Source organism: Heterodontus francisci, chromosome 9 (genome assembly GCF_036365525.1).
Source record: "Heterodontus francisci isolate sHetFra1 chromosome 9, sHetFra1.hap1, whole genome shotgun sequence".
NCBI classification, from domain to species: domain Eukaryota; kingdom Metazoa; phylum Chordata; class Chondrichthyes; order Heterodontiformes; family Heterodontidae; genus Heterodontus; species Heterodontus francisci.
Window position 1 is genome coordinate 27,972,959 of NC_090379.1, and position 21,531 is coordinate 27,994,489.

A 21,531-nucleotide genomic window follows, 5' to 3' on the forward strand; every position below is an offset into this window, starting at 1 on the left:
GAGGAAAAAGACTCTCACTATCCACCCTATCTAACCCTCTGATTATCTTATATGTCTCTATTAAGTCACCTCTCCTCCTCCTTCTCTCCAACGAAAACAACCTCAAGTCCCTCAGCCTTTCCTCGTAAGACCTTCCCTCCATACCAGGCAACATCCTAGTAAATCTCCTCTGCACCCTTTCCAAAGCTTCCACATCCTTCCTATAATGCGGTGACCAGAACTGCACGCAATACTCCAGGTGCGGCCTCACCAGAGTTTTGTACAGCTGCAGCATGACCTCGTGGCTCCGAAACTCGATCCCCCTACTAATAAAAGCTAACACACCATATGCCTTCTTAACAGCCCTATTAACCTGGGTAGCAACTTTCAGGGATTTATGTACCTGGACACCAAGATCTCTCTGCTCGTCTACACTACCAAGAATCTTCCCATTAGCCCAGTACTCTGCATTCCTGTTACTCCTTCCAAAGTGAATCACCTCACACTTTTCCGTATTAAACTCCATTTGCCATCTCTCAGCCCAGCTCTGCAGCCTATCTATGTCCCTCTGTACCCTACAACATCCTTCGGCACTATCCACAACTCCACCGACCTTCGTGTCATCCGCAAATTTACTAACCCACCCTTCTACACCCTCATCCAGGTCATTTATAAAAATGACAAACAGCAGTGGCCCCAAAACAGATCCTTGCGGTACACCACTAGTAACTAAACTCCAGAATGAACATTTGCCATCAACCACCACCCTCTGTCATCTTTCAGCTAGCCAATTTCTGATCCAAAGCTCTAAATCACCTTCAACCCCATACTTCCGTATTTTCTGCAATAGCCTACCGTGGGGAACCTTATCAAATGCCTTACTGAAATCCATATACACCACATCCACGGCTTTACCCTCATCCACCTGTTTGGTCACCTTCTCGAAAAACTCAATAAGGTTTGTGAGGCACAACCTACCCTTCACAAAACCGTGCTGATTATCGCTAATAAGGGTTCAGTTCCCTTCCTCCTAATAAGGATTCTTGGACCCCGAAATTACAAGAACAAAATACACACGACAGAATAGGTTTTGCCTCAACCTAAAGGGCGGCACAGTGGCGCAGTGGTTAGCACTGCAGCCTCACAGCTGCAGGGACCCGGGTTCGATTCTGGGTACTGCCTGTGTGGAGTTTGCAAGTTCTCCCTGTATCTGCGTGGGTTTTCTCCGGGTGCTCCGGTTTCCTCCCACAAGCCAAAAGACTTGCAGGTTGGTAGGTAAATTGGCCATTATAAATTGTCATTAGTATAGGTAGGTGGTAGGGAAATATAGGGACAGGTGGGGATGTTTGGTAGGAATATGGGATTAGTGTCGGATTAGTATAAATGGGTGGTTGATGGTCGGCACAGACTCGGTGGGCCGAAGGGCCTGTCAGTGCTGTATCTCTAATCTAAATTTGTCAGTTTATTAGACCAACAAAACCACAGTACAAACCCCTCCATGATTTGACTGAAACTTACAATCACCCACATGGCTGGTCGTTACCGATGTTGATTGTAGGCCTGGATCTGGAGATGACCGTTCTCCGTCCATCTTCACCTGACTGCAGTCCTTAGGCTCTGATGCTGTCCTTACTTACAGTGTTTCAGTCATGCTGAGCTGCCTGGTTTTTCACACCTCTTTATCCTGGTCTTTTCAATCTCCTGGGCTTTGCAGAATTGCAAGGTCAGAGACAACTTCTCATCTCCTCCTCTGCTGTCGACAGCAGTGATGGGCGCTTAGCTCATGGCATTGTTCAAGTATTAAACTCCTCCAAGCTAATCATGAGTCAGAATCTCAGTTAACTATTTCCATTGTCCAGCTGTTAACGTCCTCCAAGCTGATCATGAGTCAGTCTCAATAAACTTATTCCTCTTGTGCATCAAGGTTAACTGTTTTATGTCCTTCACAGTAGAATTTTCAATCAAATATCATTTAAATAGGGCTCAGTGTTAATAGGTTACCAAAAAACAGTTATGATTCCTCTTCATTCGAAAGATCAGACAAATAACTTTATGAAGAGGAATTTCAAAACTGTCCCTGTAAAATGTGAACAGGAGCTAGAATGTTCCTAAAATGATTGTGGTAAACTGTGGCTATTACTCAGCGAAAAATCCTTCTATTTTAGCTGAAAAACATCTTTGGTTGCTAAGAGTGAAGACTCCACAACCCTTAAATCTTGATGCGCAAACCAATCGGACTATTTTCAATAAAAGCAAAATCCTGCAGATGCTGGAAATCTGAAATAAAAACAGAAAGTGCTGGAAAAACTCAGCAGGTCTGGCAGCATCTGTGGAGAGAGAAGCAGAGTTAACGTTTCAGGTCAGTGACGCCTCTTCAGAACTGGACTATTTTCGATGTACTGGTAACTAAGATTTTTATTAGACCATAGTTGAAGTGTACAATTTTGGACCTTACATCAGTAGTGGCGAAAATGCTAGAGTCTATTATTAAGGATGTGATAGTCAGCATAGGTTTGCGAAAGGGAAATCATGCTTAACAAATCTAATGGAGTATTTTGAGGATGTAACTAGTAGATTAGATAAGGGAGAACCAGTGTATTTGGTGTATTTGGATTTTCAGAAGGCTTTTGATAAGATTCCACATAAGAGGTTAGTGTGCAAAAGTAAAGGACATGGGATTGGGGGTAATATACTGGCATGGGTTGAGAATTGGTTGATAGACAGGAAACAGAGAGTAGGAATAAACGGGTCTTTTTCCGAGTGGCAGGCAGTGACTAGTGGGGTACCACAGGGATCAGTGCTTGGGCCCCAGCTATTCACAATATATATTAATGACTTGGGTGAGGGAACTAAATGTAGCATTTCCAGGTTTGCAGCCAACACAAAGCTGGGGGAGGGGTGGGGGGTGGGGTGGTGGAATGTGAGCTGTGAGGAGGATGGAAAGAGGCTCCAATGTGATTTGGACAAGTTGGGTGAGTGGGCAAATGCATGGCAGATGCAGTACAATATGCATAAATGTGAGGTTATCTACTTTGCTTGTAAAAACAGAAAGGCAGATTATTATCTGAATGGTGATAGATTGGGAAAGCGGGAGGTGCAACGAGACTTGGGTTTCCTTGTACACCAGTCACTGAAAGCAAGCATTCAGGTGCAGCAAGCAGTTAGGAAGGCAAATCGTATGTTGGCCTTCATTGCAAGAGGATTTGAGTACAGGAGCAAGGATGTCTTACTGCAGTTATACTGGGCCTTGGTGAGACCAAGTGCAATTTTGGTCTCCTATCTGAGAAAGGATGTTCTTTGCCATGGATGGAGTGCAAAAACGATTTCCTAGGCTGATTCCTGGGATGGAAGGATTGACATATGAGGAGAGATTGGGTTGACTATATTCACCAGAATTTAGAAGAATGAGAGGGGATCTCATAGAAACCTATAAAATTCTGACAGGACTAGACAGGCTAGATACAGGGAGGATGTTCCCGATGGCTGGGGAGTCCAGAACCAGGGGTCACAGTCTCAGGATACTGGGTATGCCATTTAGAACTGAGATGAGGAGAAATTTCTTCACTCAGAGGGTGGTGAACCTGTGGAATTTTCTACTGCAGAAGGTCATTAAATATATTCAAGAAGGCGATAGATATATTTCTTAATGCCAAAGGGATCAAGGGATTATGGGGAGAAAGCAGGAACAGGGTACTGAATTAGATGATTAGCCATGATCTTTTTTGAATGGCGGAACAGGCCCGAAGGGCCAAATGGCCTACTTTTGCTCCTATTTTTTATGTTTCTATGTTTCTAAGCCATTATGGGAAGAATGTAAAACCAATTGAAAAGGTATACAGTAAATTTTCAGGTGTGAGTTTAATTGTTCTGAAGAGACCTTTGTGCAATTCGTGGTATTTTCACAAGACCTTGAAAGTTGAGCTGTGACCTAATGAAGGTTTTCAAGTTTAGGAAGAATTATGATAAGGTATATAGTGATGGATTGTTTCCACTGATCAGAGCAATGGGGATTTGATAGCACATATTTAAATAAAATCATGTAAATAATTAAAAGGAGGTTACAAAATATTACTTTACATACAGGGCTATTATAATGTGGTACTCGCTGCTGGTAAAGAGGAATATTAAAGAGCATGGGAAGAAGTAGGCATGGGATTAGACTAAATGTGGCTCATGTGGCTCATGTAGAGAGAAGTACTGGTGGAGACTTAATAGACTGAATGGCCTTTTTCTATATTCTACGATTCTATGAAACCAAAGGAATACTTTAAACTGGAAATGTCAGACTGTTTTGTTGCAGCCTGCTTACATCTCCTTTGTTAACTGATTTCAGATTAAACTTTATAAGGCTCTATTATCGTCCCCTTCTCAGTGTATAGATATGGAATGAAATAAGGAGACTTTACTCCTTTTATTAACTCTTGATAGAATCACGCATGATAGGAATATTCAAATTTTACTACAAAAGACAATTTTGCATGATTGGCAAGGGTCACGCTGACCTGCAGGGACTTGTTCTTCAGCACCATTTGCGGTCCTTTATTTTTAGCACACCCAATTCGGATGTGGCTTTCATGGATGTTATTTCAAAATGGATTTTCTAGCCCAGTGAATAGATGCACAGCATGGTGCGATACAAAACCGTACAGTGTAACTGATCCCAAGCTCAGAGCTTGGGTTATGCTGTGTTAAGTTTAGTACAGCTGGGGAAACATCACACTAACTGCTTCTCAGTGCCCGTAAGTTCAGAAGGGAGTGAAGGAATCAGCCATGGCTCATGTTCCTGATTTCTATTCAGTGATGTTTAATGGAAAATATGTTTGTGGAAATCAGGCAGGGTTAGGCTCGGCTGTAATGTGTTGATTATAGCATTGGGCAAATAATTTGGAGGTCATGAGTTCAAATTTCACTGTGAAGCTGAATTCAATAAAGCTAGTAATTTACAGGCTGACATCAGAAAAAGTGACTCGTGGAAGCTTCCTGAATGTTGTAAAAACCCAAATAGTTCACTAATACTGTTCAGGGAAGGGACCCTGCCATCCCGACCTTGATCTGGCATACACGTAACCCCAGTCCCAAACTAAGTAATTGACTCTGAATGCACTCTGAAGTGGTCCAAGTACCCAAGACAGTTATAGAAGCAATTGTTAGAAAAAGTCCCGGCACCTTCTTAGAGCTAACTAGGGAGAAGCAATGAATACATTACCAACAATAAAAACACCAAAAAAAAACTTGCATCTATATCACACCTTACACAACCTCAGTATGTCTCAAAGCACTCTACAAGCAATGAAGTACTTTTGAAGTGTAGTCACTGTTGTCATGCAGGAAACACAGTAGTCAAATGTGCATAGCAAGGTTCGAGATAATATGTTTCAGTGATGCTTGTACTGGATAATCATTGGTCAAGAAACCAGGGTAATCTCACCTGCTTTTCATCAAAATAGCACCATGAGACCTTTTACATCCATCCAAGAGGGCAGGCGGGGCTTTGGTTTAACATATAATCTGAAAGGTGGCACCTCCAACAGTGCAGCACTCCCTTGGTGCTCCGCTGCAGGATCAGCCTAGATATTGTGCTCAAGTCTCTGGAGTGGAAACTGAACCCACAACCTTCTGTCTCGGCAGGCAAGCTACCATTGAGCAAAGAGACACCTCAATAGTCTGGATACCGTCACTGCCTAGGATCATGCAAAAAGTATTTAAGAATGACGTATTTAGGATGTTTCTAACACATATGGAGCCATATCCTCGGAATAACATAAAATGATTTTAGAGAAAATCAGTAGCCCTACAGTTGCAGCATTGAATCATTAGTCGTGCCATTGTGCATTTTAATCGCATGTAAAGTCACTATACACCTTTAATAATTCTTACCTAGATGTCAAAGAAACAAATTTAAAAAAAATGTTTCTGATAACCGCAGGGCAGAGCAGCTTAAAAACTCTTTAAATTATACAGCATTCAAGGATCGCTGTTAAAGATGCACAGAAAACATTTGACACAACACATACAAGTGCAATGTTTCACACACAGCACATTCTATAGCATCAATTTAATCAGAGCCAAACCGCCTTCAAGGTTATCTGCTCTGCCAAGGAATGTTCCAGAAATCAAGTTATGTGTCACTACAGTCAGCCAACATGATGCAGACTCAGGTAGGAAATTTGTCAACAAGGTAGAGTTTTGAATATGTGCACTAGGGGGAGCTCTCAACCTAAGCCTGTACACCTCAATGTGTTGTACACTTTCAGAATTCTTAATATTATTTCACTTATAATACTATTTCACTTTATTTATACTTAGGTTACACATTTACATTTGCTGTGAATTAGTATCAAAACTAGACCAACAAATTCAATTTAGAGACTATGGAGCTTTCTATTCTCATTAAAATCCGAGTTTTTTTTTAATCCTGCCACTTGACCTTGAAGTTGTTTAGGACTATAAAACAAAAGAGCTGCTTCAGCCTTGAATAAACAGCAGATGCAAATTTACTGCTGATTTCAGCAAGAAATCAAATTTTAGCACATTCATCATGCATAAAGTTTAATATCTCCCAGCACATGAACACATCCGAATGTTAAATCTCAGTAGAAAACCTAGGGACAGCTTACAGCTTGAATCGCTCTGAATTGGAAAGAGGAAGTTTCAATGGGACTGAAGGTTTTGAGAGATTAAAGAAAAGTAAACTATCATTTAAAGCAGGTTGTGCACTGCATGGCATTGTCTAAGATTTCTCTATATTTGAGAGAGTTAAAAACAATGTGGGCTGTATCAGATTCTGAAGGTCATTGCACAATGTAAAAGGCTACCATATTTGGCATTTCAAAATATTGCTTTGAATATTCTAGCATTTTGAGAGCTGTTTCAACATCATTTTCATATATTTTCAACTGGCTGCCGTGCTTCTTATATTACGATAGTAGCCACACTCAAAAGTAATGAATTGCCTGTAAAGTTACATGGATAGATTGGAGAAGCTGGGCTGTTCTCCTTGGAAAAGAGAAGATTAAGAGGAGATTTTACAGAGGTGTTCAAAATCTTGAGGAGTCTGGACAGGGTAGATCGGGAGAAACTGTTCACGCTGGCAGAAGGATTGAGAACCAGACACCAATTTAAGGTGATTGGCAAAAGAAGCAGTGGCAACATGAAGAAAACTTTTTTCACACAGCGCGTGGTTAGTATCGGGAATGCACTGCCTGCGAGTGAGGTGGAGGCAGATTCAATTGTGGCTTTCAAATTATCTGAAGCAAAAAAATTTGCAGGGCTATGGGGAAAAAGGGGGGGGGAGTGGGACTAGGTGAGTTGCTCTTCCAGAGAGCAGGAATGGATATGACAGGGTGAATGGCCTCCTTCTGTGCTGTAACCATTTTATGATTCTATTGTATGAAAACACTTTAGGATGTTCTGAGGTCATGAAAGATGCTGTATAATTACTAGTCTACTTTTTTCTATTTAGTTATTTAAATTCTTCTCTCTACTGCTGGCCATATGGCTGGAATGTTCAGCAGAGGTTGCTAGGTCAGAGGTGCCAGATCAATTCCTTCTTCCAGAAAAAAAGTTTATAGTGTGTCAAATGATCCCTGCTGTAAGGGTTGTTATGATCAGGTGAGGAGGGGTTGCAAGGCTTGCCTTTCCTCGTGTTTGACCGCAACAGGTTTTATTCTTTTTTTTTAAACCAGTGGATTTGCTGACCACTTCAGTGAGTGTTTTACCTTTTACCTTTGTTGTGACCATAAAGAACCAATTGGACAGGTTCCTTGAGTTTAAACAAGAAAGAGGTGAGTTTATTGTACTTAAAAAAAACTAAACCCGATCTAGATAAAATAATAAAATTATGCTACACTTTCACTCACACACGCACATGAGAATCATACACACAAATAGTGTTGAAAGTGATAAGAAATAGTTTGGTTTGGATTAGAGTCCAGAACAAGTAAAAATTAATACACAGTCTGTGGGGTTGGGTAATTCTATTGTCTTCCGGCTGAAGTTGTGATCCTGAGGTTCTGGGTTGAGAGTTGTTCTTGGAGACAGTTGAGCAGAGGGTGTCCTTCCTGGGATTTTTGTCTTGGATTTAACAGCTGGCAGCGAGGCTTTGCATGCCGCGCATGAGGTCTTCTGGAGAGAGAGAGAGCGAGAGACAGAGAGCGAGAGAGAGAGAGAGAGAGATGCCCCATCTGGCTTCTGCACAGATTGAGTCTCTGGCGTGTCTACTGTGTGTAACAAAATGCCCAGTTTTACACAGTCTGGGGAGGTGGTCACATGGTTCTCTTGATCCCCTTTGTTTTTAATGATGTCCAAAGTCTAAAACCCAAAACCTATCTCAGGTGGTATTGTCATTGTTTATCCACTTGAGGGACATCTCCACTCAAGAATGTCTCAAGATGGCTTTGAATATCTTGCTAATGAAAGCAATCTCAGGTAATTCAACCAATAGGACAAGCCATTGTGTTGGGTAAAGGCTAATCAGACATGCATCTTCCTTTGATGCCTTGGAATGTGAAATGTTTTCAAATGCAAATGGTGGCGGCCATTTTTAACTGTGGCAAAGTCTTTGTTAAAGTTGAACATAATATTCCAGCTTTCCTTTTTTAAGTTTAATATAGATTTCCAATTGATGAATTTAATTTTTTAAAAATCCTCCTTTGTCATAGTGGGTTTTCTTGACAGGGTACATTGACTTATTATTAAATTTGCTACTATGGGAGTCCAAACATTTATCTCCACCCTGTCCCCAAGGTGGGTCCTGCAATCACCAGCCCTCAAGGAATTATGCAAGGTCTGATCAAGGATACTTCTGCTGACTATCCATCAGGTTCCAACTGAAGGCCTGGGGCATGGGAACTCCCATGAGAACAGGTGACATCAACTCAGCTGCCATTGAAATCAGGAATGATGCTTAATTGGCAGCTGAAGCATGATCACCCATTTTACAACATCATCCAAGGTCAAAACTACTTTCCATATTTGGGGCAGGCTGAGGTTTCTCCTCCTAATAGGCCATCAGGGATAATGGCTGTGCAATGTATCTTTGGTCTTGCCTAATTTCAGCTATTCCATTTTATTCTGTTGACAACTTTTTATAAATTCACAAAATTGTTATTGAACATGTCTTTAATAGAAGGTTGTGAGGCTGTAACTAGGGGTCCAAGCTGAAAGACTGAACTAGGCTACTGAATGACCTACTGTACATTTGAAGCATTATATTTCCGATATCCAGCCTCCATGGTTCTTTACGTAAGTACATTTCTGCTAAAGCGTCTCACATCTTTCTCCTTCACATTCTCACTGACTCTCTACACCATTTTATTTCTGATTTCCAGAACTCTCTTTATCTTTAATAAAGTGCAGCTGCTCCAGGAGGGAGTATTTTCTGTGGTAATGCATGTGATTGATATCAGTTTTATCATCGGGATTCTGCTGGTTACTACTCTCAGTGTACTGATTAGAAAGAACTACATAGAATGTATAGCACAGAAACCGACCATTCAGCCCAACTGTTCCCCATAAACCTCCGCACGCTCCCCCCCCTTCATCTAACCCTATCACCATAACCTTCTATTCTTTTCTCCCTCATGTGTTAATCTAGCTTCCTCTGAGGTGTATCTATGCTATTCACCTTCATTACTGGGATGAGGGAGCAGTACCACAGGACATGCGCGATGCCAATATCATCATCCGCTATAAAAACAAAGGTGACCGTGGTGACTGCAACAACTACTGTGGAATCTCCCTGCTCAGCATAGTGGAGAAAGTCTTTGCTCGAGTCGCTTTTAATGGGCTCCAGAAGCTGGCCGAGCGTGTCTACCCTGAGGCACAGTGTGGTTTTCGAGCAGAGAGATCGACCATTGACATGCTGTTCTCCCTTTGTCAGCTACAGGAGAAATGCCGCGAACAACAGATGCCCCTCTACGTTGCTTTCATTGATCTCACCAAAGCCTTTGACCTCGTCAGCAGACTCTCGGCCGAACAAAGGCGGTGGAGGGGTGCCACCACCACCCGGTAAACGGGACCTGGAACAAGCAGAGATCAGCAGTGGTCTCTTCAGACTACTAGAAAAGATCGGATGTCCACCAAAGCTACTAAGTATCATCACCTTATTCCATAACAATATGAAAGGCACAATTCAGCATAGCGGCGCCTCATCAGACCCCTTTCCTATCCTGAGTGGCGTGAAACAGGGCTGTGTTCTTGCACCTACACTGTTTGGGACTTTCTTCTCCCTGCTGCTCTCATATGCGTTCAAGTCTTCAGAAGAAGGAATTTTCCTCCACGCAAGATCAGGTGGCAGGTTGTTCAACCTTGCCCGTCTAAGAGCAAAGACCAAAGTACGGAAAGTCCTCATCAGGGAACTTCTCTTTGCTGACGATGCTGCATTAACATCTCACACTGAAGAGTGTCTGCAGAATCTCATCGACAGGTTTGCGGCTGCCTGCAACGAATTTGGCCTAACCATCAGCCTCAAGAAAACGAACATCATGAGACAGGACGTCAGAAATGCTCCATCCATCAATATTGGCGACCATGCTCTGGAAGTGGTTCAAGAGTTCACCTACCTAGGCTCAACTATCACCAGTAACCTGTCTCTAGATGCAGAAATCAACAAGCGCATGGGAAAGGCGTCCGCTGCTATGTCCACACTGGCCAAGAGAGTGTGGGAAAATGGCGCACTGACACGGAACACAGAAGTCCGAGTGTATCAAGCCTGTGTCCTCAGTACCTTGCTCTACGGCAGCGAGACCTGGACAACGTATGTCAGCCAAGAGCGACATCTCAATTCATTTCATCTTCGCTGCCTCCGGAGGATCCTTGGCATCAGGTGGCAGGACCGTATCTCCAACACAGAAGTCCTCGAGGCGGCCAACATCCCCAGCTTATACACCCTACTGAGTCAGTGAGTCAGCGGTGCTTGAGATGGCTTGGCCATGTGAACCGCATGGAAGATGGCAGGATCCCCAAGGACACATTGTACAGCGAGCTCGTCACTGGTATCAAACCCACCGGCCGTCCATCTCTCCGCTTTAAAGACGTCTGCAAACACGACATGAAGTCCTGTGACATTGATCACAAGTTGTGGGAGTCAGTTGCCAGCGATCGCCAGAGCTGGCGGGCAGCCATAAAGGTGGGGCTAAAGTGTGGCGAGTCGAAGAGACTTAGCAGTTGGCACGTAAAAAGACAGAAGCGCAAGGGGAGAGCCAACTGCGAAAGAGCCCTGACAACCAATTTTATCTGCAGCACCTGTGGAAGAGTCTGTCACTCTAGATTTGGCCTTTATAGCCACTCCAGGCGCTGCTCCACAAACCACTGACCACCTGCAGGCGCTTACCCATTCTCTCCTGAGACAAGGAAGACAAAGAAGAAGAAGAAGAAGAAGACTGCTTACGGCAGTGAGTTTCACATTCTAACCAATCTCTGGGTAAAGAAGATTATTCTGAATTCCCTATTGGATTGATTGGTGACTATATTATGTTTATGGGTCCTATTTTCAGTTTCCCCCTCAAGTGGAAACAATTTCTTTATGTGTACCCTGTATTTCATAACCTTAAAGACATCTATCAAGTCATCCCTCAGCCCGTCCCTTTCCAGACAAAAATACACTTGTATAAAATTCCTATTTCAGCTATCCTGTAAAATCTTTATTATGCTGTCTTAAAGCTATGCATTAACTAAATTGCTGACCTGTTGGTAAACAGGTTAACAGCATTATTGGAATATCATGTAAAGGAATTTTAGATGACTCCTCAGCTGTGGGCTAAAAATAGCGTGCAGGGGAATGTCAAGCTCTAATATTTTAGTTGTGCTCAGCTTGTCCTGCTAGTGCTTGGTTTATAACAAGACTGGACTACTTAAATTCAGTCAGTAATTCATCAGACATTTTAATGCATGATAAATATGCCCACATAACATCCATTTTATGAGTTCTAGTCACCAGTGCTATCACTTTTGTAACAGTAGAATTTCCATATCTTATCTTGTTTACATTTATTTGTTGGCATATTTGATGGCAACCAATTAAGATGATGTCTTCCAAATTCCACTGAAGCACTATAATAACCATAACGATGATAAGATGATAGCTATGTTGTATTTTTCTTCAATGAGTGAAGACAGCTACGACGCAATGTGCAATTGCCTTTTTTAATAAGAGCTTTTCTTCGGTCCATGATTTAAGTGGCTTAATCTAGCATTTAACTGACATGTTTAGGATAGTCATTCTGCCAAGATAAGTATCCTTAAATGGTAATGACATTCAATGAATGTCCCTTCTGTAGTAGGTATAAATTATAATGGTTAATGTGATAAAAATTGAATCAAATCACTTAAACTAAGCAACCCTTGGAATTCTAATTGGCAATTTCAGAAAAAAAAAGTGTAAAGGGCTTAAAACTGTATTTGAACTATTGGAAACTCTAGGAGTTTCACAGTGGACAGGGATCATAAAAACAGCAGTTAGGTTTGATACTCTGTCTCGAGATCATTTTATAGATGTATCTAACACAATCGGCAGAAAATGAAGTCTCCCACAGGTGCTATTGAAGCACGTCAATCTCACAAGTGAGAGAAAATCTATAATATTCTGCAATCACACTCACTGTAACAAAGTACTTTTATTATCTCAGCATCTTTGCTACTAAAGAGCGAAACTTGAAGCACATTCCAAGATCCTCGCTATACCCTAGCTTGTGAGAGATGAACTTTCAACTGTATTTGGAACCTAAAGGAATTCTGAACAGGTCAATTCAGATCAACTTGTATATCTCTAACACTGGGTTGGTTCTACTCGTTCAGACTCGAATATGGCTAATGTTTTTAAAAGGTGTACATGAACAGTACAGTGCAATATTTTGTTGGAGTCGTTGCTTCCTAATGGCTTGTGGGTTGGCTGTAAAAAGGCAATTATGCTTGCATCTTTTTTCCTCTTTCAAATCTATCCTATTCTCTGTGTTCTAGGATGTGCCCATTTCTGGTCTAATCATGCTGGCTGAGAGGGATAAAATTATGATTTAGTTTAGAGATACAGCACTGAAACAGGCCCTTCGGCCCACCGAGTCTGTGCCGACCATCAACCACCCATTTATACTAATCCTACACTAATCCCATATTCCTACCACATCCCCCCCACCTGTCCTTATATTTCCCTACCACCTACCTATACTAGGGACAATTTGTAATGGCCAATTTACCTACCAACCTGCAAGTCTTTTGGCTTGTGGGAGGAAACCGGAGCACCCGGAGAAAACCCACGCAGACACAGGGAGAACTTGCAAACTCCACACAGGCAGTACCCAGAATTGAACCCGGGTCGCTGGAGCTGTGAGGCTGCAGTGCTAACCACTGCGCCACTGTTTCTGAGGAATTGATTCGCTGGCAATTATCTGTCAATATTTCTTGCCCCTGTTGGCCAGCTCCTTTCTCTGATTATGCTGGTTGTATTGATGTGAGAGGAGAAGGTCTTTGGAAATCCAGTTAGCAGCAGCACCAAAGTCTAGACTTTTGGTCTAAGTTGTCCAAGCATCGTTAGCTTAACCAGTTAAAAATAAATGGACTCATGTTGATTGAAAACTCTCAGCTGATATATCTGCTATATACTTGACACATCAATGGCAAAATGGTTAATGAATTCTTCATCTGACCAGTGTGCAATAGTGCCTTAGCAATAACTGTTGGTGATATTCGTGGACAAACATCACATTTTGTATGACACTCAGTTGTCTGCTATTTTAGTGGAGGCAATAACCCATTCAAAGGGGTTCATGCCAACAGTCATTTGTAGGCTAATAATAGAGCACCAATATTATTCAGCTTAATCAGCACAAAAAATAAATACATTTAAAATATTCTTTACAAAAAGTATAATATTCCCAAAATTCTGTTATTCCATGGGGGCTGCATTTGAAACAGAATTCTGCCAATTAACTAGGGCAGCCTGGAACAGGAGAAAAATGATTTGAATGAGCAACTTTGACTTGTTCAATATTAATTGTCTCATATTGTAATGTATTGTTGATTTATACTATATTCTGTAATAAATAATAGTTACAATGCTTCATGTATATAGAATGAAAAGATAACTGGAGGGCAGAGAAGACAGTGAATAATCTTGTATTGAAACAACCACAAATAATTTGCAAAATCAAAGGCTATATGTTTATCATGCTTACTTGGTTCAATAAATCTTCAGAAACCACAATCTGTTTTTTTGTAAAACAAAAACAGAAAATTCTGGACACAATAGATCAGGGAGCCTCATTGGAGAAAAGAAAGAGTTGAAGTAGTTTCAAAAATCTTTTTTATTGTTTGCAAATATGCTGTATAACCATTTCGGAATACATTCAGGGCAGTGAATATTATGACCTTAAGATGCCTCTCTCTGCTACTTTAAACAGAGAGAAGAATTTCAGATAAATACGTTGAGCATTTGTATGCTAGTATCCTGCATAGGTAATGCATTATTACTTTTCTTCCTGATGAATTTCCTGCTCATCAAAGCGAGGGATGCTAGTGTTGGGCAATGGAAAACGTTCCTAGTTCAGGCACCCTAAGACCCAATTTTGAGAGAATGGCAATATTGAAATCAGCTTATCCATGATTGAGTTTAGGGATTGCTTTCCTTCATCGGACGGGGTATTGAGTACAAATGTTGGCAGGTCATGTTACAGTTGTATAGGACTTTGGTTCGGCCACATTTGGAATACTGCGTGCAGTTCTGGTCGCCACATTACCAAAAGGATGTGGATGCTTTGGAGAGGGTGCAGAGGAGGTTCACCAGGATGTTGCCTGGTATGGAGGGCGCTAGCTATGAAGAGAGGTTGAGTAGATTAGGATTATTTTCATTAGAAAGACGGAGGTTGAGGGGGGACCTGATTGAGGTGTACAAAATCATGAGAGGTATAGACAGGGTGGATAGCAAGAAGCTTTTTCCCAGAGTGGGGGTTTCAATTACAAGGGGACATGAGTTCAAAGTGAAAGGGGAAAAGTTTAGGGGGGATATGCGTGGAAAGTTCTTTACGCAGAGGGTGGTGGGCACCTGGAATGCGTTGCCAGCGGAGGTGGTAGATGCGGGCACGATAGCGTCTTTTAAGATGTATCTAGACAGATACATGAATGGGAAGGAAGTAAAGAGATACAGACCCATAGATAATAGGCGACAGGTTTAGATAGAGGATTTGGATCGGCGTAGGCTTGGAGGGCCGAAGGGCCTGTTCCTGTGCTGTAATTTTCTTTGTTCTTTGTTCTTTGTTCTTTGATTGTGAAGAGCTTACTCATGACTTTTTGTAGGTGCAATAAGATGCCAGTTGTTGACCCATTGGTGGAACTGGCCTTCTAAACATTCTAAAGTGCTTCACAGCCAATGAAGTAGTTTTGAAGTTTAGTGACTGTTGTCACATAGGAAAACACAGCAGTCAATTTGGACACATCGATGTCTCACTCACAGGGTTGGCAATGTGTCGACACCAGTGTCCATGGTAAAAATTTTGGTGTCCATGACTGGTAACTTCAGGAATGAGAAATTTCCCATTGACTTCTTCTCCCAGACCAATCCAACTTTAAAAAATTCAGAGCTATGAGTTTCACAGCTGACAAGTGTTGGGAGCGGTAACAGTGGCTTCCAAACTCAGGACATGTTCGGGGTTTTCTGGCAGGTTCTGATTTTTTTTTAAAGAAGAGAGAAACGGGAGAGAGAGGAGGGAGGGAGGGAGATAGGGAGAGGGAAAGAGAGAGGAGGGAGAGGAAGGGGAGAGAGGGAGAGGGAGTGAGAGAGAGGGAGAGGGGGATGAGAAAGAGGGAGAGAGGAGGAAGATAGAGAGAGGAGGGACAGGGCGAGAGAGAGAGAGAGATGGGCGAGTGAGAGAGGGGGCAGAGAGAGAGAGGAGTGAGAGATGGACATAGAGAGGGGATGGGGATTGACACAGAGAGGGAGATTGAGAGCGAGAGGGGAGAGAAAGTTCAATATCACTCCTGACAGATGGACATCTATCCGGATTCTGCATCGCTACATCAAGTGTGCGGGCAGACATTAACTGCTTATTCAAGCAAAAACAATGTCAGGTTCTCACTAAATACAGAGAAATGCATTGTAAATTGAACTGTGTTGGAGGTGGTTCAGAGGAGGTTTACGATATTGATACCTGGAATGAGCGGGTTGTATTATGAGGAAAGGTTGGATAGACTGTGCTTGTTTTAATTGGAGTTTAGAAGAGTGAGGGGAGAGTGAGGGAGGCACAGTGGCGCAGTGGTTAGCACCGCAGCCTCACAGCTCCAGTGACCCGGGTTCAATTCTGGGTACTGCCTGTGCAGAGTTTGCAAGTTCTCCCTGTGACCGTGTGGGTTTTCGTCGGGTGCTCCGGTTTCCTCCCACTGCCAAAGACTTACAGATGATAGGTAAATTGGCCATTGTAAATTGCCCCTAGTATAGGTAGGTCGTAGGGAATATGGGATTACTGTAGGGTTAGTATAAATGGGTGGTTCTTGGTCGGCACAGACTCGGTGGGCCGAAGGGCCTGTTTCAGTGCTGTATCTCTAAATAAATAAATAAACTTGATTGATGTTTATAAGATCCTGAATGGTCTTGACAAGCTGGATGTGGAGGGGATATTTCCTCTTGTGGGTGAGTCCAGAACTAGGGGGCACCGCATTAAAATTAGAGATCACCCTTTTAGGACAGAGATGAGGAGAAATCTTTTCTCTGAGGGTTGTGCGACTTTGGAACTTTCTGCCTCAGAAGGTGGTGGTGGCGAGGTCATTCAATATTATTAAGGCAGAGGTAGATAGATTCTTGTTAGGCAAGGGAATTAAGGGTTATCGGGGGTAGATGGGAGTGTGGAATTCGAAACACAGAGATCAGCCATGGTCTTATTGAATTGCGGAGCAGGCTCGAGGGGCCGTATGGCCAACCTCTGCTCCTAATTCATTTGTTTGTATGTGTTGTGATGGCATTAGGTTGGCTCTGCACTTTATATACAAATTAATTTACCCATGTCTGTAGCTGAGTCAATAATTTTATAAAATGTCCGTGGCACAACAGGTTGGTGCCTATCCCTGCTCACTGACAGCAACAAGATAAAATGACCAGATAATCTCTCTTTTGGTGATATTGGGGTTAAGGGATAAATATTGGGTATGACTTTAGGAGAAGACCCCTGCCTTTCTTCAAAAAGTTCCATGGGATCTTTTCTATTCACTTGAGATGCCAAATGGGGCCTCAGTTTGACATCTTGTTTGGAAGATGGTGAAAGGGAAAGGGGAAAGATATTACACAGGTTAACTCCTGGAGAGTGAAGTTAATTGAGGTAGTCACTAGAAGCAGGCTTAGGGATGGGTTTGCTGGAGGTTACAAAAGAGCTGCCAGGACGTGGTTGGAACAGAGTGGATAAAAAAAACAGACATAGGTCTAGGGTGGCAGCCAATATTGACATGTTATTAGACGTAGGGAAAAACCTTAAATGATATGAACAGGAGGCAAAGAGCTAGGCATGGCAAGTAAGGCTTTGAAAGAGGACATGTTGAGTGATGCTAACCAAATTGGTGGCAAAAAAGTTGAGAACATACAAGTCTGGGAGGAAGATCAAAAAGGCCTAGAAGCTATGAGCAGGTAAATTAAGTCTACAGCGAAATTTTACAGTGGGCGGGGGGAGAAGTCCATTGACCGAAAAGTCGGTGGCATTCCCGCCTCCGCCAGACTGGATGTTATGGTCCCCAGGCCCTTAATTGGTCTTGGGCGGGTCTTCCAACTCATTCAGGCAGGAAGTCCCACCTAATGGAGCTGCCGGCCAATCAGCGGGCCGGCAAATCATAGTCCCAGAAGCGCCACCGGGATTGGTCGCCACTGCTGGGACTGCAACCCAGCTGAAGAAAGAAAATAATATGGAGCGCCAGAAAATGGGTACATTTTTAGGGCCTCACCAGGGTCAATCAGTCAGGCCCTGGTGAGGCAAGGGAGGCATGTTGGGTGTTGGGAGTCGCTGGGGCCTTGGGGGCAGCCTTCTGTCGGGCACAGGGTGCCCAATCAGGAGGACCCACCCCCCAGGTTGTCAGAAGGCTACCTACCTTTATCAGGCGGCTTTTCTGAGGCCTCAGCTGCCCGCCTGCCAACCATAAAATCCCTGTGACAGCGGGCGGAGGCCCTTAAGTGGCTATTAATTGCCCAGTTCAGGGCCTTGATTGACCTGGGACAGGGGGGCCATTTTTCGCTGCCACCGCATCACGTAAATTGGCAGTGGAGGCGGGAGTGGGTCAGGAAGGGCCCCCCGAGCCTCCCATCCTTTTGGGTGTGTGTAAAAATCCGGCCTACTGTTTAGAGGAAGTTTAGGATCACCACAATAAGGAAGTTGGAGAATACAGTGGTCAGCTAAGAGATTGGATGATGCTGTAGTCAGCAGGGTAATTAAGAAATTCTGGACAGTAAGGAAAGCCTTGAAAATAGGAGCATTGGAGAGCCAGGGGAGTAGGAACAGGAATTAGCCAGGCTATCAGGAGCAATGTAGAACCAAGTAGCAGGAGCATACAGCAAAGATTAGGGTAGCTGTGTGTTAAACTCCAGAAAGCTTGTTATGGAAGGGTAATGCTAGAGCCTACCTTTCCTCAGTTTCACATTTATTGTACAGAGTAAAAGGATTACAAACATGTAACTGCTCGCTCAAACCCTCCACCAGTCTTAGAAAGTGTCTGCTTCTAAGTGCTCAAGTAAAATCCCAATTAACACACCCCACCTGCATATAATCAAACAATTGATACACAATTAACAGATTAACACTGTGCAACTCTACCAATTTAGAGCTGTCGAATAGAGGAGGAGATTTAGACAGCAAGGATGATCTACAACTAGCCAAAAAACTTTCAGCAATGGTGGATCACATGTGCGAAAAGTGGGAGGATCACTTGGTTGAGTAAAATACAGAAGATGCTGGTTTAGCCAGTTGATAAAACAAATTGCTCATGCAGGTGAGGATTTTGGGTATTACACAACCATATCACAGAATCACAGAATTGTTACAGTGCAGAAGGAGGCCAATCAGCCCATCGTGTCTGCACCGGCTCTCCGAAAGAGCAATTCCCTCAGTTCCATTCCCCTGCCTCTCCCCATAACACTGAACATTCTTCCTTTTCATATAACTGTCTAATTCCCTTTTGAATGCTTCAATTGAACCTGTCTCCACCACATTCTCAGGCTGCACATTCCAGAACTTAACCACTCGCTGCATGAAAAAGTTTTTCCTCATGTCACTTTTGCTTCTCTTACTAAATACTTTAAATCTGTGCTGTCTCATTTTTGATCCTTTCATGAGTGGGAACAGTTTCTCTCTATCTTCTGTGTCCAGACCACTCTTGATTTTGAACACTTCTATCAAATCATCTCTCAGCCTTCTCTTCTCCAAGGAAAACAGTCCTAACTTCTCCAATCTATCTTCATAACTGGAACTCCTTATCCCTAGAAACATTCTCATGAATCTTTTCTGTACTGTCTCCAATGTCCTCACGATTTCCTCAAGTGCTGTGCCCAGCATTGGATGCAATACTTCAGCTAAGACCGAACTAGTATCTTATACAATTTCAACATATCTTCCTTGCTCTTGTATTCTATGCCTCTATTAATAAAGCCCAGGATACTGTATGCTTTATTAACCACTCTCTCAACCTGTCCTGCCACCTTCAATGACTTATGCACATATACACCCAGGTCCCTTTGCTCCTGCAACCCCTTTTACAATTGTACCCTTTATTCTATATTATCTCTCCATGTTCTTCCTACCAAAATGAATCATTTCACATTTTTCTGAATTGAACTTCATCTGCCATCTGTCTCCCCATTCCACCAACTTGTCTATGTCCTTTTGAAGTTCTACACTATCCTCCTCATAGCTCACAATGTTTCCAAGTTTTGTATCATCTGCAAACTTTGAAATTGTGCCCTGTACATCATGTTCTAGGTCATTAATATATATCAGGAAAAGCAAGGGTCCCAACACTGATCCCTGGGGAACTCCACTACAAACCTTCCTCCAGCCCAAAAAACATCCATTAACCACTACTCCCTGTTTCCTGTCACTCAGCCAATTTCATATCCATGTTGCTGCCATCTCTTTTATGCCATGAGTTATAAGTTTGATCACAAGTCTGTTGTGTGGCATTGTATCAAATGCCTTTTGAAAGTCCATATATGCCACATCAACAGCATTGCACTCATCAACCCTCTCTGTTGCTTCCTCAAAAAACTCCAGCAAGTTAGTTACACATGATTTTCCCTTAATAAATCCATGCTGGCTTTCTTTAATTAACTCGCATTTGTCCATGTGACTATTGATTTTGTCCCGAATCATTTTTTCTAGAAGTTTCCAAACCACCAAAGTTGATTTGACTGGCCTGTATTTTCTGGACTTATCTTTACACTCTTTTTTGAACAAGGTATGATGGTGGCCTAGATTGTCAGGAGATTTCTTTATGCCAAGGTTGAAGATAATGGGCTGAGTGTTGGATTGGGAGCCACATAGAAGAACTAGAGTCCCAATTCTGCTGTCGGAGATGACAGACTTACAATGGTCTGAGCAGCCGGTAGCTAGAGGAAATAGCCAGATGGTGCATGACTGTGAATGGAGGAGGCTTATGGGAAGTGTCCTAGCCAGGCATCATCTTACTCCAACCCAGCAGTGGTAGTTGCCATGAGACCAGCCAGCAGACAGAGGACTATTTTACCTCAGCAGCTTAGATTGGATCTGAAACCAGGTCCTAGAAATACAAGCCCAGGGTGCTCACCTTCATAATTTTCCTTCCTAATAGGTGCTCGTCTCTATTGTAACTTATTTTTCACCTGGCAAAAGGTGTGCTTTTTGTGCAAAGTTCCTCCTACATTAATGACTTTAACTGCTCATTCAATAACTTGTTTTCCTTACCACTGCATTCTTGGCTTATTCAGCAGTGCCCTCTCCTTATTCAGTCACAATGATTAGCTGCAACTGCATGGTGGCATGATTGATGCCACCACTATGATCATATCTTTTTGTTTCATGATAGCCTTCTTCGTTCAATCTAAGTCAGTTAGGTGCCATCTCCTTTATTCTAATATTTATTCTCTTCATACCTTGCTGTGCTTCACAAGTGACTAGTTAATCAGCACAGTATTTTTCATTTTTATATGGGCAGTTATCAGTGCAGAAGAGATTTACTTTGACTGTTTTGGGGGGAGGGGGAGTGGAATTCTGTTTTTTTTTTGGTTGATCTGTCGCTGTTTACAAGAATAATGAGCAATTTAGTTTCGGATGATTTCTGGAGGTGGACACACCTGACTGAGCAAAACCCGTCTATTTTTATTGTTAATAGATTTTGTCTGAATGGTTATGCAAGGCTGGGTAATATTTTAATTGGCAATATCAGACCCTTACTGGCACTAACCTCACTGGAATGCCAATGTAAGAGCTCACAAGAGATGGACTAGCACTGAGCTGCAGTGAAACTTATCTGACACTATTGACCTCCCATGATGGGTAGAGTTTAAAGGGCAAGAGGCAATTGTTATTTGTGTGTGTGGGGTGTTTGCGACAAGGTTCTAGA